Source organism: Chionomys nivalis, chromosome 2 (assembly GCF_950005125.1).
Source record: "Chionomys nivalis chromosome 2, mChiNiv1.1, whole genome shotgun sequence".
Lineage (NCBI taxonomy): Eukaryota > Metazoa > Chordata > Mammalia > Rodentia > Cricetidae > Chionomys > Chionomys nivalis.
The window spans coordinates 50,251,875-50,273,853 of record NC_080087.1 but is presented as its reverse complement, the minus strand read 5'-3'; the positions used below and the strand labels follow the sequence as shown (position 1 = coordinate 50,273,853).

General features: G+C 44.1%; 1 protein-coding gene across 2 annotated transcripts in view; it reads left to right on the top strand.

Annotated features, from left to right (window-relative positions):
- The first annotated feature begins 1,235 nt into the window (after nucleotides 1-1,235).
- Nucleotides 1,236-21,979, top strand: part of Dse (dermatan sulfate epimerase) — a 62,390-nt gene continuing 41,646 nt past the window's right edge. The window contains exon 1 of one of the 2 annotated variants that reach the window (XM_057763157.1): nucleotides 1,236-1,639. The gene's annotated coding sequence lies outside the window, so the exon portion shown is untranslated. Of the gene's footprint in view, nucleotides 1,668-21,979 lie in introns of both variants that reach the window. The other variant, XM_057763156.1, reaches the window with a different exon arrangement.

The window sequence follows — 21,979 nt, the reverse complement described above, 5'->3', positions numbered from 1 at the left end:
ACCAAAAACCACTCCCCTGCCATCAGGAACTCCTAAGGGTCTCCTGCTCAGAGCAGCTGCAAGCATTACAAGTTGTTTACCAGAAATTCAGGAACTGGGGGGTTCACAGCTCCCAACGATATACTACAGCTAGGCACTGACACAATTCATCCCACTAAAATAAATACTTAGCAGAGTGCCTGAAATAGAGCAAACTTTCAATAAATATTAGTCATTTTATTGTACCGGTGAAGCTATTATAATAACTTTATTCTACAGATGAGATGCAGGCTCTGTAGGTGGCTTAGCTTTCCAAGGATTTCCAAGCAGTTAGGATTTGAATATTAATTCACAGCTATTAGTAAATTAGCCTGCTCCTTCTCCTCCCCACAGGCCAAGTCTAAAATATTAGGAAATTTATGCAAATCGGAGATCTATTTAAGTTAGCATTTAAAAGCCCAACAGTAGTACTTCCTTTCTTTTTAAATCTGTGTTGAGGAAGCTCCCTTGATTGCAAATTCGGAACCTTTCGGAGCAGTGTGGTTGTTTCTCAGGACTCAAATCTCTTCCTAGCAAAGATGGAGAGAGCCTAGCGGCTGAGTAAAACAGACCATTCTGATGAAAGGGTGAGTGACTCATACACCTGCCATGCCCTTGCCCAGAATCTAGCTCTACTAGGTTACCTGAGAGAGGAGGCTCAGCCCTGCCTGGACTGGTTGGATAGCCAAGTTGGATGGCTACTTTTCATGAGCGCTCCCTCTCCTTTGTCTGTCTGTTCTCTCTCTCTCTCTCTCTCTCTCTCTCTCTCTCTCTCTCTCTCTCTCTCTCTCTCTCTCTCTCTCTCTCACACACACACACACACACACACACACACACGTCCAAGAGATAAGATAAAGTTTCCAAAGTGAGCTGCGAAGTCCAAGTGGTCTGCCCCAACCCTTTATCTTTGCTGATTAAAATCAGTTCAGCTTGCTGGACACGGTGCGGTAGGATTCCCTGTATTTTGTTGCTCCACTCTAGGCAACAACTGCTTCGGATTAGGTGATTTTCCTCCCTTCTCTTTGAGAGTAAAACTGAAATCAGGAAAAAGGGGAGGGGAAGGCAACTGGAGTGTAACTATTTTGGAGCCTCGGAAGGGGATTGGGCACTAGCGTCAGGAGTGGGATTCTTTAAATTCTCAGCTTTCCTCTTCCAGACGCATCGGCCCCTCCCCCGCGGGCCTCCAGAAGTTATCTTTTCTTTGGGTGCGATTCCAGAGTGGAACCTGAAGCACTCAGGTCCCGAGAAACCAGAGCAGGAGCCAAAGCAGCTGGGCAGGGCAGGGTGCGTGGGGTCTCGATCCCGGCGGCGGGAAAGCTGATCTGGGTCCTGGGACCGCGGAGGGGAGCGTGGGCTGAGGTCGAGATCGGGCCGCCCGGGGGTCCTGTTCTCCCCCTTCCCAACGTCGCTTCCCCAGCTCTGCTGACGTTGCGGCTTCCTCCGCCCCAGGCCGAGCCCTGCCGCGGCCCGCCCTCTGCCGACGGTCCCCGCCCCGTCCGCACGGCCGCGGGAGGCTGCAGCGGAGCTACCGGGGCGCGGCGCCCTGGGCTTGGATGGCTAGGCGTGCGCTCTGAGGGCCGGACTCCAGGGGTCCGGAGTTTGGGCTCCCCGCGGGGACACGGTGAGAAGACGCCCCGGAGGACCGAGCGGTGAGGGGGGGAGCGGTACGGGGGAGGGGATCGGGGCGCTGGGGCGGGGGCGCCGTGGATCTAGAGCAGAGAAGCTTCCCTTCTGCGCGGAACCGGTCCCTGCCAGGCTGCTAGAGCCACGTCCCCCGCTATGTGCGGATTCCCCGTGGGTTGTGCACCCGGGCCCGCTCGCCTGGCTCCACGGTCTTACACCCGAGAGCCCACCACCGAGCCCGGTTCCACAGCAGCACCGAGATCAGTAGCGAATAGCGGGGACTGCACGGGCCCCCGGACTCCCGTGCTCCCCCGGGATTGGGTGGCACAGCCGCGTGTCCCATTCCTCCTGTACACCAATTATCCAGGGATGGTGGTGGTCGTGAGCGCCTTTGCTGGCTCTGCCCGTGCGACCTCTGGACCACAGAAGTCCGGAAAGTCGATACTGAGCCACCCCCAGCCGCAGGATTCCAGCGCCCCTGCACTTCATCAATACACCGGGGTGGCTGGGTAACCTCAGCCAGAAGCCGCCTGGGCCGGCCCCGCGGGTGGGTCGGGTGTGTGTGTCTGTCTGTCTATCTGTATGTATGTCTCTTTCTGTGTGTCTGTCTGTGCGTGTCCGTCTCTGTGTGTTTCGGAGGTGGAGGGACTTGAATTAAGCTGGGGAGCGCTGTAAGCGATGCCACATGGCATCAGAATCTGTCTCGGACTGGATCTGAACTAAGTTGTGACCTGACAAGTTTCTCATCTCTCTTTGGAGGCAGCAGAGTCAGCTTAGGCCAGCTGGCGTTCATAATGAAACCCAATCCCTTGCTTCCAATCCAAAAAGCCAGCCTCATTTACCTGGAATTCTTTAGGTCAGGAATTGACACGTTGGTTTCTAGGGACTTCCTAGTAGATTCTTGAAATCATTTGGTGTTTATTGCTGCTTAGTCAACGATATATTAAGGAAGGAAGAACCTCTGCCTAGAAATATTTTTATTATCTTTCATGTTACAGAGTTTACACCTTTAATAATTTTGTTTTTTTCCAGTTTTCACATTTTTTAATAAATGATAATAGTATTCATGAGGTGAAATTTTCTAAAAAAATTATCATTTTAAAATGATGTGTCTGGGAGGATGTGCTTGCGCATCTGCGTGATCACAGAGGAGGACGTCAGATCTGCTGGAAGTGGGCTTACAGGCTGTGAGGAGCTTCCTAATACGGGTGCTGGGAAATGAACCCTGGTTCTATGCAAGAGCAGTACCAGTTCTTGAGATGAAAAATTTGGGCTAGATATTTGTAGAAGCTTTCACACTATACTACTAAAGAGAATTACAGAACGTAACGTGTGTGAAAAAAAAAATTTAAACGGGGTCACCTGACTGCTCCGGCATACTGTTTTCCTGCATAGATGTGGTCACCCCCTCCCTCCTGCCTTTTTTTAAGTGTAGTGAAGTCTATCTCAGTCAAAAAGCGAGAAAAAGTTGGATATAATATGTGATGTTACCCTCAGGATGGGCTTAGCCAAAGCACCAGCTACTAGGGGGACAGGTAAGGGTGCACCCAAGAGATAGCCCCAGCTTTCTTGGAATTTCTACAGCTGTAGTAAAGGAAAATACGTGACTCAGCAACCTAGAGAACTTGCCTGTTGGAAGAGCTGTTTTACTCACTGTCAGGGCTATGGGCTATGTACTCATTTTCAGTTTCAATAATTAAGTGAAAACATTGGCCTACAGCGTACATTTTAATATCCAGACTAAAAAGAGATAGTGAAATCACCCAGTGAATTTTTTTTTTTTTTTTTTTTTTTTTTTTAGACAAAGTACCTTGAGGAGGAGGGAAATTGGCAAAAGGAAACAACCTAGGTCTTTGCATGCTGGGGATTTTTAGGTTCTCATCCTGGTCCTGCTGGGTGAAGATGGGTTCACATTTCCCCCCAGGTTAGGGCCTGGGGAAGAGAGAGACAACACACAGTAAGAGTTAGGTTTGCCAGGTGAAGTCGGTATCGTCTTATGGAGCAATACTTGGGATGTGTCTACTTTAGTATTCCTTAGCAGTTGTTCACAAATTTTCTAGTACGGCTCATTTCAGTGAGATAAGTGGTGTGTCTGATGCAGAAGGTTCTAGCGCTGTCCTGACTGGACCTGGGTTTATCCCTGAGACGAAGTTCTTAGCTTCATAGAAATTTTGTACTGCCTAATTATAGAAAATTATTTCAGTCTCTGAGACAGTTTTAAGACCTGTGAAAATGCATTCTGGGATGAAACAAAGCTTTATTGTGTTCTTATTTCTTTATATTATTTGTGGTAGACTATTTTGCTACTTATTTCTTCTTGTCTTGGTTCCTTTGTGCTTCATGAGAGAAAGCACATAATTCTTTTTTTTTCTTTTTTTTATTCTTTTTTAATTAAAATTTCCAACTGCTCCCCGTTTCCCATTTCCCTCCCCTCCTCCCACACATTGCCCCCTCCCCCCACTCCCCTCCCCCATCCCCACTCCTCTTCTCCTCCCCCCAGTCCATTCCCCCTCCCTCTCGATACTGAAGAGCAGTCCAAATTCCCTGCCCTACAGGAAGACCAAGGTCCTCCCACTTCCATCCAGGCCCAGGAAGGTGAGCATCAAAACAGGCTAAGCTCCCACAAAGCCAGTTCATGTATTAGGATCGAAACCTAGTGCCATTGTCCTTGGCTTCTCATCAGCCTTCATTGTCTGCCATGTTCAGAGAGTCCAGTTTCAACCCATGCTTATTCAGTCCCAGTCCAGCTGGCCTTGAAGAGCTCCCAATAGATCAGTTCCACTGTCACAGTGGGTGGGTGCACGCCTCGTGGTCCTGATTTCCTTGCTCATGTTCTCCCTCCTTCTGCTCCTCATTTGGACCTTAAGAGCTCAGACCGTTGCTCCAATTTGGGTCTCTGTCTCTCTCTCGATCTATCGCCAGTTGAAAGTTCCTGTGCCATTCTCCTTGGCCTCTCGTCAGCTCTCATTGTCCGCCACATTCCGAGAGTCCGGTTTTATCCCATGTTTTTTCAGTAGCAGTCCAGCTGACCTTGGTGAGCTCCCAATAGATCGGCCCCACTGTCTCAGTGGTTGGGTGCACCCCTCATGGTCCTGACTTCCTTGTTCATGTTCTCTCTCCTTCTGCTCCTCATTATAACCTTGGGAGCTCAGTCTGGTGCTCCAGTGTGGGTCTCTGGCTCTATCTCCATCCATCACTAGATGAAGGTTCTATGGCGATATGCAAGATATTCATCAGTATGATTATAGGATAGGTTCATTTCAGGTTCCCTATCCTCAGGTGCCCCAATGAACTAACTGGGGACATTGCCCTGGGCATCTGGTAGCCATTCCAAGTTCAAGTCTCTTGCCACCCCTTAGGTGGCTCCCTTACCTAAGGTATGAGTTTCCCTGCTCCCCTATCCAACCTTCCTTTATCCCCAATCACCCCGATTCCCCCAGTTCCCCTCATCCTCTCCTTCACACTTTTCTCTCCCCATCACCCCTCTTCCCCATCCCACCCCACCCCCAAGATTCCAATTTTTTGCCCATCAGTCATGTCTATTTCCCATAGCTGGGAGGATATCTATATGTTTTTCCTTGGGTTTACCCTCTTGTTTAGCTTCTTTAGGATCACAAATTATAGACTCAGTGGCCCCTATCCATGGCTAGAAACCAATTATGAGTGAGTACATCCCATGTTCTTCTTTTTGGGTCTGGGTTACCTCACTAAGGATCGTATTTTCTATTTCCATCCATTTGCATGCAAAATTCGAGAAGTCATTGTTTTTTACCGCAGAGTAGTACTCTAATGTGTATATATTCCACACTTTCTTCATCCATTCTTCCATTGAAGGGCATCTAGGTTGCTTCCAGGTTCTGGCTATTACAAATAATGCTGCTATGAACATAGTTGGACAAATGCTTTTGTCATATGATAGGGCATCTCTTGGGTATATTCCCAAGAGTGGTATTGCTGGGTCCAGGGGTAGGTTGATCCCAATTTTTCTGAGAAACCGCCACACTGATTTCCAAAGTGGTTGCACAAGTTTGCAGTCCCACCAGCAATGGATGAGGGTACCCCTTTCTCCACAACCTCTCCAGCAAAGGCTATCCTTGGTGTTTTTGATTTTAGCCATTCTGACAGGTGTAAGATGATATCTCAAAGTTGTTTTGATTTGCATTTCTCTGATCGCTAAGGAGGTTGAGCATGACCTTAAGTATCTTTTGGCCATTTTAACTTCTTCTGTTGAGAATTCTCTGTTCAGTTCAGTGCCCCATTTTTTAATTGGGTTAATTATCCTTTTAAAGTCTAGTTTCTTGAGTTCTTTATATATTTTGGAGATCAGACCTTTGTCTGTTGCGGGGATGGTGAAGATCTTCTCCCAGTCAGTAGGCTGCCTTTTTGTCTTGATGACAGTGTCCTTTGCTTTACAGAAGCTTCTCAGTTTCAGGAGGTCCCATTTATTCAATGTTGCCCTTAATGTCTGTGCTGCTGGGGTTATACATAGGAAGCGATCTCCAGTGCCCATATGTTGTAGGGTACTTCCCATTTTCTCTTCTATCAGGTTCAGTGTGTCCAGATTGATATTGAGGTCTTTGATCCATTTGGACTTGAGTTTTGTGCATGGTGATAGATATGGGTCTATTTTCATTCTTCTACAGGTTGACATCCAATTGTGCCAGCACCATTTGTTGAAGATGCTTTCTTTCTTCCATTGTATACTTTTAGCTCCTTTATCAAAAATCAGTTGTTCATAGGTTTGTGGGTTAAAATCCGGGTCTTCTATACGATTCCATTGGTCGACTTCTCTGTTTTTATGCCAGTACCACGCTGTTTTCATTACTGTAGCTCTGTAATAGAGTTTGAAGTCAGGGATGGTAATGCCTCCAGAAGTTCCTTTATTGTATAAGATTGTTTTGGCTATCCTGGGTTTTTTGTTTCTCCATATAAAGTTGATTATTGTCCTTTCAAGATCTGTGAAGAATTTTGATGGGATTTTAATGGGGATTGCATTGAATCTATAAATTGCCCTTGGTAGAATTGCCATTTTTACTATGTTGATTCTCCCAATCCAAGAGCAAGGGAGATCCTTCCATTTTCTGGTATCCTCTTCAATTTCTTTCTTCAATGCCTTAAAGTTTTTGTCAAATAGATCTTTCACTTCCTTGGTTAGAGTTACCCCAAGATATTTTATGCTGTTTGTGGCTATCGTGAAAGGTGATGATTCTCTTATTTCTCTCTCTGCTTCCAGATCCTTTGTGTATAAGAGGGCGACTGATTTTTTGGAGTTGATTTTGTATCCTGCCACATTACTAAAGGCGTTTATCAGCTGTAGGAGTTCTTTGGATGAGTTTTTGGGGTCGCTCATGTACACTATCATATCATCTGCAAATAATGCAAGTTTAACTTCTTCCTTTCCAATTTGAATCCCCTTTATCCCCTTATGTTGTCTTATTGCTATTGCTAAAACTTCGAGAACTATATTGAAGAGGTATGGAGAGAGTGGACAGCCTTGGCGTGTTCCTGATTTTAGTGGAATGGCTTTAAGTTTCTCTCCATTTAATTTGATATTAGCTGTCGGCTTGCTGTATATAGCTTTAATTATATTTAGGTATGACCCTTGTATCCCTAATCTCTCCAAGACTTTTATCATAAAGGGATGTTGAATTTTGTCAAATGCTTTTTCAGCATCTAATGAAACGATCATATGGTTTTTTTCTTTCAGTTTATTTATATGATGGATTACATTGATAGATTTGCGTATGTTAAACCAGCCCTGCATCTCTGGTATGAAGCCTACTTGATCATAATGGATAATTTTTCTAATGTGGTCTTGGATTCGGTTTGCCAGAATTTTGTTGAGGATTTTTGCGTCGATGTTCATGAGTGAGATTGGCCTGTAATTCTCTTTCTTGGTTGGGTCTTTGTGTGGTTTTGGTATCAGAGTTACTGTAGCTTCATAAAAGGAATTTGGCAATGACTCTTCTGTTTCTATATTGTGAAATACATTAAGGAGAATAGGTATTAGGTCTTCTTGGAAGTTCTGGTAGAATTCCGCATTGAAACCATCTGGTCCTGGACTTTTTTTGGAAGGGAGGTTTTTGATAACAGCTTCTAATTCTTCACGACTAACAGGTCTATTTAGGTTGTTCACCTGGTACTGGTTTAACTTTGGTAAATGGTATTTATCTAAAAAAGCGTCCATTTCTTTTACATTTTCCAGTTTTGTGGCATACAGGCTTTTGTAGTAAGATCTAATGATTCTCTGAATTTCCTCTGTGTCTGTGGTTATGTCTCCCTTTTCATTTCTGATCTTATTAATTTGCAAATTCTCTCTCTGCCGTTTGATTAGTTTGGATAGGGGTTTATCAATCTTGTTGATTTTCTCCAGGAACCAGCTTTTTGATTCATTGATTCTTTCAATTGTTTTCTGTGTTTCTATTTTGTTGATTTCAGCCCTCAGTTTGATTATTTCCAGTCTTCTACCCCTTCTAGGTGAGTCTGCTTCTTCTTTTTCTAGAGCTTTCAGGTGGGCTGTTAAGTCTCCAATGTGTGCTTTCTCTGTTTTCTTTAAGTGGGCAGTTAGTGCTATGAACTTTCCTCTCAGAACTGCTTTCATAGTGTCCCATAGGTTTGAGTATGTTGTTTCTTTATTTTCATTGTCTTCAAGGAAGAGTTTAATTTCTTTCTTTATTTCTTCCTTAATCCAGGTATGGTTCAGTAGTTGACTATTCAGTTTCCATGAGTTTGTAGGCTTTCTGGGGGTAGCATTGTTGCTGAATTCTGGCTTTAATCCATGGTGATCTGATAAGATACAGGTGGTTATTAATATTTTTTTGTAACTGTGGATGTTTGCTTTGTTACCGAGTATGTGGTCGATTTTTGAGAAGGTTCCATGAGCTGCAGAGAAGAAGGTATATTCTTTCCTATTTGGGTGGAATATTCTATAGATGTCTGTTAAGTCCATTTGATTCATTACCTCCATTAATTCTTTTATTTCTCTGTTAGGTTTCTGTCTACTTGACCTGTCCATTGGTGAGAGAGGAGTATTAAAGTCTCCTACTATTAATGTGTGCGGTTTGATGGCTGCCTTGAGTTTTAACAATGTTTCTTTTACGTACGTGGGTGCTTTTATATTAGGGGCATAGATATTCAGGATTGAGACTTCATCCTGATGAATTGTTCCTGTTATGAGTAGAAAATGTCCCTCTCCATCTCTCCTGATTGATTTAAGTTTGAAGTCAACTTTGTTAGAAATTAGTATGGCCACCCCTGCTTGTTTCTTAGGTCCATTTACTTGATAAGCCTTATCCCAACCCTTTACTCTGAGTAAGTGCCTGTCTTTGTGGTTGAGGTGTGTTTCTTGTAAACAGCAGAATGTTGGATCCTGTTTTCGTATCCAATCTCTTAGTCTGTGCCTTTTTATAGGAGAGTTGAGTCCATTGACATTAAGTGATATTAATGACCAGTGGTTGTTAACTCCGGTCATTTTTTAAGTTGTAAATTTTGTGTGTTCCCCTTCTTTGTGTTGCGCTGGTGAAGGGTCTCTAGTTGTCTGAGATATTGTGGTCATTGTTGGACTCCTTGGTTAGTGATTTTCCTTCTATTACTTTCTGTAAGGCTGGATTTGTGGCTACGTATTGTTTAAATTTGTTTTTATCCTGGAAAATTTTGTTTTCTCCATTTATAGTGAACGAAAGCTTGGCTGGGTATAGTAGTCTGGGCTTGCATCCCTGGTCTCTTAGTTTCTGCAGTACATCTATCCAGGACCTTCTGGCTTTCATGGTTTCCATAGAGAAGTCAGGTGTAAGTCTGATAGGTTTACCTTTATAAGTAACTTGGCCTTTTTCCTTTGCTGCTCTTAGTATTCTTTCTTTATTCTGTATGCTTTGTGTTTTGATTATTATATGGCGAGAGGATTTTTTTTTTGATCCAGCCTATTCGGTGTTCTGTATGCTTCTTGAACCTTCATAGGTATATCTTTCTTTAGGTTGGGAAAGTTTTCTTCTATAATTTTATTAAATATATTTTCTGGACCGTTGAGCTGCGCTTCTTCTCCTTCTTCTATTCCTATTATTCTTAGGTTTGGTCTTTTTATTGTGTCCCATATTTCCTGAATGTTTTGTGATGAGAATTTTTTGGCCTTGCTGTTTTCTTTGATCAGCGTGTTTATTTTCTCTATGGTATCTTCAGAATCTGAGATTCTTTCTTCTATCTCTTGTATTCTGTTGGTTATGCTTGCTTCTGTAGTCTCTATTCGTTTACCTAGATTTTCCCTGTCCAGCTGGCCTTCTGTTTGTGTTTTCTTCTTTGCCTCCATTTCAGTTTTTAAGTCTTGAACTGTTTCCATTATCTGTTTGATTGTTTTTCCTTGGTTTCCTAGGGTATCATTCACTGATTTACTCAATTCTTCAAACTTTCTGTTATACTTCTCATCCATTTCTATAAGGGCATTTTTTACATGTTGTTTAAGGGCGTCAATCACTTTCATAAAGTCAATTTTATCTACTTCTTCATGATTAAGGTGTTCATGTCCACCTGTTGGGAGGTCGCTGGGTTCTGGTGGTTTCATATAGTTTTTCAGATTGTTAGGTGAATTCTTGCATTGGCGCCTGCCCATCTCTTTCTCCGAATGCTCCCCTCTGGATGTTCTTTTACCGGATCAGGTCTCCTTGCCTACTGATGTACCTTCCCAGTGATGGCTCTCTGCAGTGCTAGCTCTCCTGGTGTTCTAGTGATGTCTCTCCTTGCTTGTTGCAGGCAGGCCAGTGAAACAAAGGAAGTCTCGCCTGCCTACTTGCCTTGAGGATTTGCCCCAGCGCCAGACAGACTGAGCTGGATGGTGTTATGTGCCCAAAGAGGAAAGGGGGCAGAAGGAAGAAGGGTTCTGGATGCAAGCTGGGTGGGACAAGAAGAGAGAGGCAGTATGCGGGGTATAGAGCCCCTGCAGGGAGCCCAGGGAGTATAGGGAGGGGGATGAGGAACTTCAGAGTTCCCTTTCCAGGGCTGCTTCCGCTGCCGCTGGTCACAAACTCACCGCACTGCTGTCTCTCCTGGTGCCGAGATCAGATCTCCATGCAGGTTGGGTAGTTCGTAAACAAAGCGCCTACCTTGGTTGGTGCAGGCGGGCCAGTGAGACAAAGGAGGTCTCGCCTGCCTATTTGCCCTGAGGATTTGCCCCCAGCGCCAGACAGACTGAGCTGGATGGTGTTATGTGCCCGAAGAGGAAAGGGGACAGAAGGAAGAAGGGTTCTGGATGCAAGCTGGGTGGGACAAGAAGAGAGAGGCAGTATGGGGGGGTAGAGCCCCTGCAGGGAGCCCGGGGAGTATAGGGAGGGGATGAGGAACTTCAGAGTTCCCTGTCCAGGGCTGCTTCTGCCACCGCTGGTCACAAACTCACCGCACTGCTGTCTCTCCTGGTGCCGAGATCAGATCTCCATGCAGGTTGGGTAGTTCGTAAACAAAGCGCCTACCTTGGTTGGTGCAGGCGGGCCAGTCAAGCACATAATTCTTAATATTATGATTTTAACAAGTAGAGGAAAATGAGGGGAATAATTTGGGTTAATGCATTGATAAACTTTGTTTTCAAAACAGTTAAAGAAATCATCGGATGGCTGATTACAGCCTAATTTAAGCATTTTTTCAGCCATTAGGATGTCTCAGTCCTAAATATAGTAAATATTTTAATATGTCTTCCCTTTCCATTGTCCTTGGTTGTGTTTGGGGCAGGCCTTTCGGGGGAACTGGGGCCGATGATGGTGGGAACTGTACCAACAGAAGCTTCACTCCATTCTGAGAGGGGCTGGGTGTTTGCCATTCTGAAGGAGGGAAAGGCACCTGAAAAGTTTCTGTGTCCAACAACCCTATTGAAAGAATGTCTGACACGGGGCAAGACTGTTCCTATAGTATATTTAGTGTCTTGAGATTTTCTCATACTGGAATTACATTATCTCTTCCTATTGTGATTTGTAGACTAAACCCCCTGGAGGTCACTAAATTACTAGCAGATGTTTGGTCTGCACAACCCAAATCTGTGTACCTGTAGACATGGTGGACATGGGAATGAAGCCGGTGTCTATACCCAAGGTACTCACAAGGGAAATTATCTTCCCATAAACTTCATGTGATGAATTAGAGTCAGAGTGGGAAGCAGGGGTCAGAATGCCAGACTCCCGAGACATTGAACGCAGCTGTTTGCTGGTAGCAAGGACTGGAAATGAATGTTTCCCAAATCCTTCTCAACTGTCCCATTCTAAATGGAAATTCTCTTTGAAAATTAGACCCATTTTTCAAAGAAAATATTTCTGTGCATATGATAAATAAATGTAGCACACAGGCCATTTCTCGATGTTCTTTGGTGTTTCAGAGCTCAGTGTTATGTGGAAGGGTGATTTGATTAGCTGATGGTGAAAACATTTCAGAAATAGAAGAAAACCAGAAAGTATTGGGCAATGGGATAAAATTGGGCCACTACTTTAATTGCGTTAACTAAACTCTCCTCTCAAATTCATAAGCATTTCATCAGCGGAAGGACAGGCAATGTCCTTGATAGATCAGGCAGCTTCCTGCATACTTAATGTTTTCAAATAGCCAAATACTCTTGCATTTTGCTCAATGTGTCCTAATTCACATTTTAGCCTCATGGAGATGAAGTGTAAGGTAGGGTGTGTATCTTGTCTTCAGTTTAGTAGATGGAAATCCTGAAGGTAGAAAACTCAATCGGTCGTTTATAGGTCATCTGTGACATACCTTAAGTTTAAATAGACAAGCATAAATCGCACACATAATGCTCCTTCGTCCTCGGTACCTCCCAGTTCACACGGTAAAGGTTCACATTTCAGTTAGCTATAAAATTGCTTTATTATATTTTGTAGTTACTGCTATGAACTGTCAGCTCCTGAAATGCTTATGGAGTTCTCAGGCTTCCACAGCTATTTAGAGATTCACTTTTGTCCTCAAGCCTGTCCTCTTCCACCCCCTCCCTACCCCCTTCTCAGCTTGGTAAGGACCTCACTGCTGGGCCTCTTCTCCTGCCTGCAGAGCCCTGGGCTGCATTCTCAATTTTTGTGAACTAGCTTTGGTCTCCAGCTGGCCTTGATGTGCTATCAGTAGTGTTGTTAATTGCCACAGGGAGCAGGCCACAGCCTGTTGAAGGGTTGAACTCTGGATTCTTTTTCAGATGCCCACAGAAACATAAACCTGCCGGAGAAGACAGATTCTCAGAGTCTGTTAGGGTCAGAAAGAAAGAGGGTGGTTTTAGTTTGGAAAGAGAAGAAAAGATGCTGAGGCCCTCTGTTTATTTCTTGAACGGAGGCATTCGTTCAGTTCTTAACTCAAGAATAACACTGAATTTTAATGTGGGTTAAGATTCTCCCCGGGTTTCCTTCTGCGTGTTTCAGTGCTCTGGGAATCATCTAGAAACATGATCTCAGGAGAAACGTTGAGCTGTTGTGAAAGGAGCCGGATTTCTATGCTCAGTATGATGTGTAAGCTCTGATGATGAGCACGGTATGCTTCCGTGTTTTGTACTTGAGAATATTTAGTAGATGAGTCATTATTATTCGGCGAGTGAAAATCTTGTTATAAAATGTAACAAATAATTGGGTTACTAGCTGTGTACACGGGCACTGGGAAATCTGAACTCAGATCCTTTTGCTTCTGTGGATGTTGTACTGAGTCCTCTCCCAGACCTCATTGGCTTTAATTAGACATATGACATGTCTGCTGTGAGCTGTTTGCATCAGCCTTGTCCCAGACAGAGTCAGAAGGAGTTCGCCACTAGTGTATGTGTCTGCATACCAAAACAAACATTTTGGGGGCTTCTTTGTAGATAGCGACTGTCCTCAATTATTGTGGGATATACAAAGCAGAATGAAATATACTAACAAAAATGAAAACCTTATGGAGTGGTAGTGATGCAGAGGCAGGAGAATTGCCTTGAGTTCCAGGTCTGAGCATGCAGTGAGCGCAAAGTCTTCTGGGGCTACATAGCAAGAACCCATCTCAAAAAGTCAAAATTAAACACAAAGATAAAAGATGTTAAAAAAAATAAAGAATCAACTTAAAGAGCTATCTATCCTTTGACCCTGCCTGAGATAGTCAGGGCATACACGCACGCCATAGGGTTGTAAAGCCGTGTTTGTTGATCAATCAGGTGTTTACATTTTTTTCATGTGTGAGAACAGTAGGTGTGTAATGCAGAGGATACTAATAATAGGCGTGTAGCACACTAGCACATATGGAAGCTACTCTGGGAAAGTTGAACCAGCATCTTATAAATCCTAAAAAGAATTTGTGATGGGATTGTTTGTGCTCCCCAATTTGTATGTCTCGATGAAGTCTCAGGTGATGGTACTGGCTTTCCTGTTCCTGTGGCTGCTAGAAGACAAGGGTATTTGCTGACTCCAGGGTTCATAAACAGCAATTTTCAGATTATGTCTTTAATGCAATAAGTGATTGCTCCCGTTTGGAATGACCGAGAGAGCTAGCAGAGTTCTCTTCTAGATTGGGCTATAGAAAGATAGTTCCAAAGCTGCTTATGTCCAGAGGCTGCCAGTGACAAGAAACCCAAGAGCAGAAGTCACTGATACAGGTCAAACATAGTCTGCGCCAAGCTTCACTCCAAACCAACACACACAGATCAGATCCGGAGTGAAATCGGATCCCAGGGCACAATGCTGACTGCAAGTTGCCTGTATTTTTTGACTATATCTATCGGTGGATTTCTAGAATTCCGTGCATTCTCTGGAGAACCTTTCTTCTAGCAGGTTAGTGACATCATTGCAGGAGGTGTAGAGGGGGCTCCTTTCTCCAGCCGCAGGGACAAATCAGGCAGGGGCCAGCTGGCCTCTGGAATCACCTGCTGTGTTTCTACTTCTCTTAAGCTATGGGATGGGCCAGGCAGGAAGGAAAAAGGAGTCTGAGGAAAACTGGACAGCTGTTTTCCATCTTCCCCTAGGAAAGACAAGAGGAAACAGCCACGAGGCAAGCAGGAGGGGTTTCTGCTGATGACAGCGAGGCTTGCTTAGTGTTTTTATCCTTTAGAATGATTTCTGGAGGCCATTGAGGTCTCTGGAAAGGTTCCACAGCCTGGGCAGATGGGTGCTGTAGGGCTCTGGGACCCTGACTTTTTGAAAATCAGAGAAAAGAAAAATGAATTATTTATAGGAATATAAGAGAAACAGTCAGTTTCACTATTTTAACTGAAAGGTTTTTGCTGCTACAGTTTTTCTGTAGCATTTTTACTAGAACCTAGTATCAACTGGCTGGTTAAATTAATTCTGGTTGTGTAAGGTTTCTAGAACCTTCATTCAGGCAGATGCTGTGGAACCCTATGCTTTATTTTCTTCCTCAAAGAAACTATTATTTCTTCATATTTAAAAGAAGTTAAAGAAATATTTTATTATTAACAAACATTAACTGGTAAACACATTGCAAAATTACTGCCACAATCAAATTGTCTTTGTATCCATCTTTATCATGGTATATCTCAGCTCTCTTAATTTCTTGTGTTCTTTTTTTTTTTCCAGTCGTTTTTAATAGTCTTAGCACCAGACTCCACTGTTTCATTGGACTTTTGTTTACGGTTTATACCTTTATGTACTTCATTTATAAGTGGGGATTTTTGTTTGCTTTTGTCTTTGATGGTTGTTGTGTTTTAATGGGTAGGCTCTCGTGTAGCCCAGGCTGGCCTGGAACTTGCTGCAAAGCAGAGAATGACCTTGAATGTCTGAGCTCTTTCTCCAGCTCCCAAGTGCTTGGGTTATAGGCACATGCCACCAGGCCAGGTTTATCTCCACCTTTGCTCTGGTAGGCTCAGATTGACAGAGGGAAAGAATGTCAGTGGTCACATGAGCACATGAGACCTTCACCATTCTTGTGGTCACAAGAGGGAAGTTGCCAATGCCAGAAAGAGCTCTGGAAATTTCACATAGAAATGTTCTTTTAAGACCAGAAGAGGGGGTCATATCCTCCAGAACTTAGGTACAGATGGTTGTGAGCTGCCGTGTAGTTTTGGAAATAGAACCCAGGTCCTCTGGAAAAGCAGTCACTACTCTTACCCTGGAGCGATCACTTCAGCCCATTGAAGGGTTCTTATAGCAGTCTTTATGGTTAAAAACAAACAAAAACCCAATAATAATAGTTTTAAGGAACAATGTGAAGTTTTTTCATGTTTTTTATGAAGATAATTTCAAAAATATTGATTCCATGACTTCTGGGTGGTACTTCAGTTAAGATGTGATTTTTATGTGTGTGGGTTTTTTTTTTCCCCTACAGAAAGTGGAAAATATGCAGTCAGCTGAGATGAGCCCAGTTTGGGGATGCTGTGGGCTAACGGAGGTCCGTGTCTTAGACAGTTGCTCTAAGTGCTGACACAGTGTTAGAGCCTGTGTGTGCCAGTTTCACCTCTCAAGGGAAGCTGATTCGTGGAATCATCGAAGACCCTCAGTTATCTTACTTCAGAATGTCTTCTTTTAGTCTCTCCAGTTTTATTTCTTTTTGTCTTTCTCTGCTTACCTGATGTCTTTCAGAACTTCAAGTGTGTTCCCAGCAGACTCTGAGGACTGACCTACTGACTTTATTCAACTGTCCCATTATTCTTTCTTATACACTAGTTTGAAATGTTCAGATATGCCTCCCCCACCCAAAGAAATTAGTATTTTGGGGGGGCCACATTCTGATCCATTTGTTATCTTTAGATCCTAAAGCTTTTCAGCATGAAAATGTGTGATTTAATGTGATTTACATAGAATTACTCTATAGATGTTAATGAAAAGTCGCTGAGTTTTAAAAGTACAGTTTCATTGCAACATATTAAATTTCATTTTTGAAGTTTGAGGTCATTGGCCCTCTTCCAATATCTCTCTGTTGGGGACCATATGTAGGCAGTGAATACTTGAGTATTTACTTTACTGAATTGCCCTGGAGTGACAAGCCCCTCCCCTCAGGGCAGCCGGGCCAGCTGTGCTGGACAGAGGTCATAAAGTAGATCCTCTTCTGTGGGACTGCACATTTTTATTTTCTGTGATTGGTAAAGCCACTTACTGTTGGTTCAGTGACTGCAATTTTTTTTTTTTTTTTTTTTTTGGTTTTTCGAGACAGGGTTTCTCTGTGGCTTTGGAGCCTGTCCTGGAACTAGCTCTGTAGACCAGGCTGGTCTCGAACTCACAGAGATCCGCCTGCCTCTGCCTCCCGAGTGCTGGGATTAAAGGCGTGCGCCACCATCGCCCGGCTCAGTGACTGCAAATTTGAGAAGAGATGGATTTGTGTCACTTGGGAAAGAACTCTTTGATTTCTAACTTTGTCCAGTGTGCTTCTGAACTTGGACAATCTGATGAAAGAACATTAGACCTGCGTGATAGGAACTTTGCCAGCTTCTTTTGTCCTTGAGGGCATGTCTGGGTGGCAGCAACAGGGGAGGCATGCCGAATAGATATGATGTGGCTTATGGCCTTGAGGAATTTAAAATCTGCTTGGCATTGAGACTGACTCTGAAGCTTAATGAGATCAGCTAAACAGTGAGCTGAACACCAGGGCCACAGGAAGGAAGGGACTGGAGAAGATGACCAGATAGAGGGATAACAGCTGTGAAGGGGTAAGGAGTTGTGCCTGGAAGGGTTTTTCGCAACAAAGGGAGGGAGTAGGATGTTATTGCAGGCAGGCTAAAGAGCAAAGGTACTGGGAAAGGAGGGAGCGGAGATAAATGGAATGGCCGAGTTGCAGCTTCCTAGCTCCCTGGATGTCTTTCTGCCTTTTCCCTTCCCCTCAGATGTTTTTCAGTGTTTTCATGCATATATTGAGTGTGTGTGTGTGTGTGTGTGTGTGTGTGTGATATGTATGTGTGTGTACATGCGTGCTCCGTAGTGTGCATGTAGAGGTCGGAGTGCGGTCCTTCCCTTACACTTTGGAGCCGCAAGGTTCTTCTTGGCTGTTTGCTTCTGCGCATGCCTGCACTTCTGGCTCCAGCTCCCAGCTTGCTGTCGGAGCACGGGGAATGTAGATGATTGCTGCAGGCCTGGCCTTTTATGCGATACAGACTCAGGACTTGGGCAGCAAGACCGTTGAGCCATTTTCCTAGTCCTGCCACACATACGTTTCAAAGGCCTGTACTTGACGCTGTAGGAGGGACAGATGGCTAAGCCTTCGAGTCCCAGCAGTTTGTCCTTGAATAGGTGAGATCTGCTTCACATCCCTTTGGGATCCAGAGAGGATCGAGGTACAGTGTGAGGAGGAGAGATAACTAAGGATGTTAAAATGCTCAATATGCATAGAATTAATCATCAGTGTATAGCAGAGACAGTTCAATCTGTGTGCATTCTTACTTAACCCCTTGAGGGCCCAGTTCAGGTACCACTTCCTTACTGTGTCTGTCCTTCCTCACCCACCCTAAGAGCCAGTGTCTGTCTCCCGCTTGCCTGGACCCGTATGTACCATTCTGCACACAGCCATAGACAGCCAGGCCACAGAGGGCCTTCAGGTACAGGGGTGTTCTCCGTTTCCTGAAAGGATCTTGTGTCGTTCTTTGTGTGGCCTGCTCTGTGCCTTCTTTCTGAGGTTGGAGAGAACAATGGAGTCTTAGGGGTTCTATTGCTGTGACAAAACACCATGACCAATGGGGAAGAAAGGGTTTGTTTTCTTTTGCAGCTTGTAGCCTATCATCTAGGGAAGTCAGGATAGGAACTTGTAAACAGAAGCTGATGCAGAGGCCATGGAGGGATGCTGCTTACTGACTTGCTTCTCCTGGCTTGCTCAGCCTGCTTTCTTATAGCACCCAGGATTACCAACCCAACGGTGGCATTGCCCACAGTGAACTGGGGCCTCCCCCTTCAATCTTCAATCAAGAAAATGGACTACAGGCTTGCCCACAGGTCAACCTGGTGGGACATTTTCTTAATTGAAGTTGATTTCTAAAAAAAAAAAAAAAATAACTCGTGTCAAGTCAACATAGAACTAGCCGGCATGGATAGGAAGATAGCTTTATTGGTAGTGCACCTGCAGTGGATCCTATGATATGTCAATGTCCACTTTATAGGTAACAAAGAGAGGGCTGAATGCTTTGAGGAAGGGGCAAAATGTGAAGTGTCCATGGTAAGAATTTACTAAGGAGTAAACCATGTAGGAGATGAATGAGCAGATAGGTCTGTAGTGCTCAATAAGAGACATTGCTGCCTCCTGGCTTATGGCTAAGGATTGAGGTTCCTTAAACCGTTGAGGAAGCTGGAAATATCCCTCAAACAATGCAAGTTACTAGTGAAGATTAATGAGAAGATGTAGACAAATGGCAGTTTCAAATGACGAAAGTGCAAGGGACACTCCCCGTGTCACTTAGAAAACCAGTGTCCTCATGGATGGACGTGTCTTGTTCCGGCTTGCTTGTGGAGTGGGAGAATGTGACATTTGTCTTTCATGCAAGAGCAGGACAGGGAGTAGGTGTCACCGAAAGAGTTAGGTACCTCAAAAAGCTGTCAACTCGAAAGGATTCCAATGGTCCTTTGTCCACTTACCTCTCTTCAGGTAACTGAGGCCGTTTTCTGGCTTCAAATACATTTGCGACAAGACATGAGAAGAGCACTTGAAATGGAGTCTTCTCCAAAACAGGCAAAGAGAATTTCGTCAGGTTTGACCCAAAGAAGTAGCTGAGGGAAGCCAGCCGTGAGTAGAGATGGGATGGAAATGGTAAGGAGAGCATGGAGACTTAGGTAGAGAAGTTTAAGAAGAGATTAGGGTTAGGAGGAACAAATATTAATGCTAACATTGTCAGCATAGGACGCTAAAGACATCTCCAAGGACAACTGACACATGAAAATGAGGACACAGACACCAAGTCCAACATTCCTGACCTTGTACATTGATATAAATGCTCAACATTTGGCTGTTCCACTCTGAGTTAGACTGTTTCTCCTCCTCTTTTCTCTCTCCCCTCCTCCTCTTCCTCTTCACTTGGTCCTCTCTCTACTTCCTTCTTCTAGTCAGACCTTTTGGGTAACTACCTGTCATATGCAGTCACAGCTCTGGGAGCCTTGCTCATATTATCACATATCTTTTGCACGATCCTGTGGCATGTATATGTTTACCCCTTCCTTCTAGGTAGGGAACTGAATTGTAATATGTCTGTGGGAGCTCGTTTTTATCCTGTACATCTAGGTCATTCATTCATCCTGTCTTCGACATTCCTTTTTTGCCTCAAAAACGTGTTTCCCATGCTGGGCGGTGGTGGCACACGCCTTTAATCCCAGCACTCGGGAGGCAGAGGCATGCGGATCTCTGGGAGTTCGAGACCAGCCTGGTCTACAAGAGCTAGTTCCAGGACAGGTTCCAAAACCACAGAGAAACCCTGTCTCGAAAAAAAAAAAAAAAAAAGTGTTTCCCAATAGTAACTTAGCTATAAATATCATACATGTGTGTTAGCACAGTCTAACAGCAAGGCAGAAGAAGTGGTAGAGAGTATAATTCTCTAGATGAAAAAGCTTGTCCTCCCTTAATTTAAATCTTAAAAATAGTAATACTAACAAACCCTCTATACTAAACAATTAAAAATGGTCATTATCGCTGGAAAGAGGGCTAAAGGGACTGACTTTAAATTTCAAAATAGAATGATGTGAATAAAAGCAATTATGCCAAGATCATCCAGCAGAGAGCCCATGCCTCTGGGCTGTATTAAACCTATATAATGGGCCAGGTGTTTTAGTGTTTTTAAAAAAGACCCAAGGAGACTCATGAAAACCCACTGTAGGATGAGGGCATTCTGGAAGTGCTCCTGAGCACCCCAGGCTTGGTGCTGGTGTTGACAGGCTTATGGGTAAAGCTAGTCCAGTCACAAGGCGGCCTGGGATGGGACTTAGAGGGACTCTTGGGAGGACACTGTTCTAGTGAAGTCTGGTGATGACACCGCCGAGCAGCCCTGGAGATTCTAGCATTGTGTTACGTTTTACCCCTAAGTGGTTTGTTTTGATAGTCAAAGAAAGATTTTTATTGCTTCTTTCTTTAGAGTTCTATTTAGGTAGCTGTAGAGTTATATAAATAGTTATCTCTGAGTATTTAAAGACTTACATCTTGACACGTGATTAGATTCATCCATTCAGGAAATCCTTGCTGAATGTTTCCTGAATATTAAGCACTTTCTCCACCAATTCCAGCCATGCTGGCCTCCTGGCTGCCTCTGATGTACTTCACCCACCCCTATGATATTCTAATAACATGTGAAGATGCCCTGGGAGGGTTTTCAATAGTGCAAGGCTTGACCCGAATTGTGACTGGCCAGGATCCAGGGTCTATGTTGAGAATGACTATGGGAGGGAAGAATTAATTGAAGCTTGGGTGAATGTTTTGAAAGCTCTTGCAGGTAAAGCTTGGTATGGGCTGGGCTGTTACAACAGTATTCGAAGTGGGAAGACTTGAAGAAAGAGCCAACATTTGCCGACAGGTTAGTTCCAAAAAGAAAGATATGAACAGGGAGAAGGGAGTTTGGCCTGAATTCGCCACAGGGTTGGTTGGAATAGGAGATGGGATAGGTGAGGTGGGGTATGTCTGAGCAGGCAGCTCTGTGTCTTTGGGTTAATTACATGGATGGACCATTGTTTTACAAAGAGAATCTGTGGTATTGTGAGTTTGATGATGATTCACAGGAGGATGTTTGCAAAGTACCCATGGAATTTTGAGGAAACTATAATCTGGAAGAAAAAAAATCTAAAAAAATAAAAAATAAGTACATGTAAAGATATTTAAGAATATGAAAAGGCAGCAGAGGAGGTAAATTTATTATTGATAACTATTTGAGGACTGAGGGCTGGGGGAGGGATTGCTTGAGATGGCTGAGAGGATGAAGGTGCTTACCTCTAAGCCTGCCAGTCTGGGGCCCACATGCTGGAAGGAGAGAACTGATTCCTGTAGGGTGTCCTCTGACCGCCACACTCACACTGTGGTGTGGGCATGCTCCCCCAACAGACAAATAAACTTTAAGGTTTCTAATGACCAAAGGATTGGGACACAATGCTCATAATTATAGTGAGACTGTAAATGATTCCAACAAAGGGGTAAAAAAGAACAGGATGTGAATTTGCAAGTCCCTGTAACACCATTCAAATCAGTGACTCTTTAGATGGACAGCAAAATTTATTATAATCATAGATTTGTTGAACATAATCACTAGGTAGAGGTAATGGGGCAGAGGAAAGGCATAGGAAACAAACTTCCAGAGACGCCGAGGACAAACTCCCAGGTATTCCCTCCACTGTGGGGTCATGTGCAGTGTGGCTGGCTGGGTAAGTGCACCTGAGTCTTGTTGCCTAGGTTTCTTACTCAAGTCATCTATGCATGCCACACCGGTTGCTAATGCCAGCTACCCAAACCCCACACC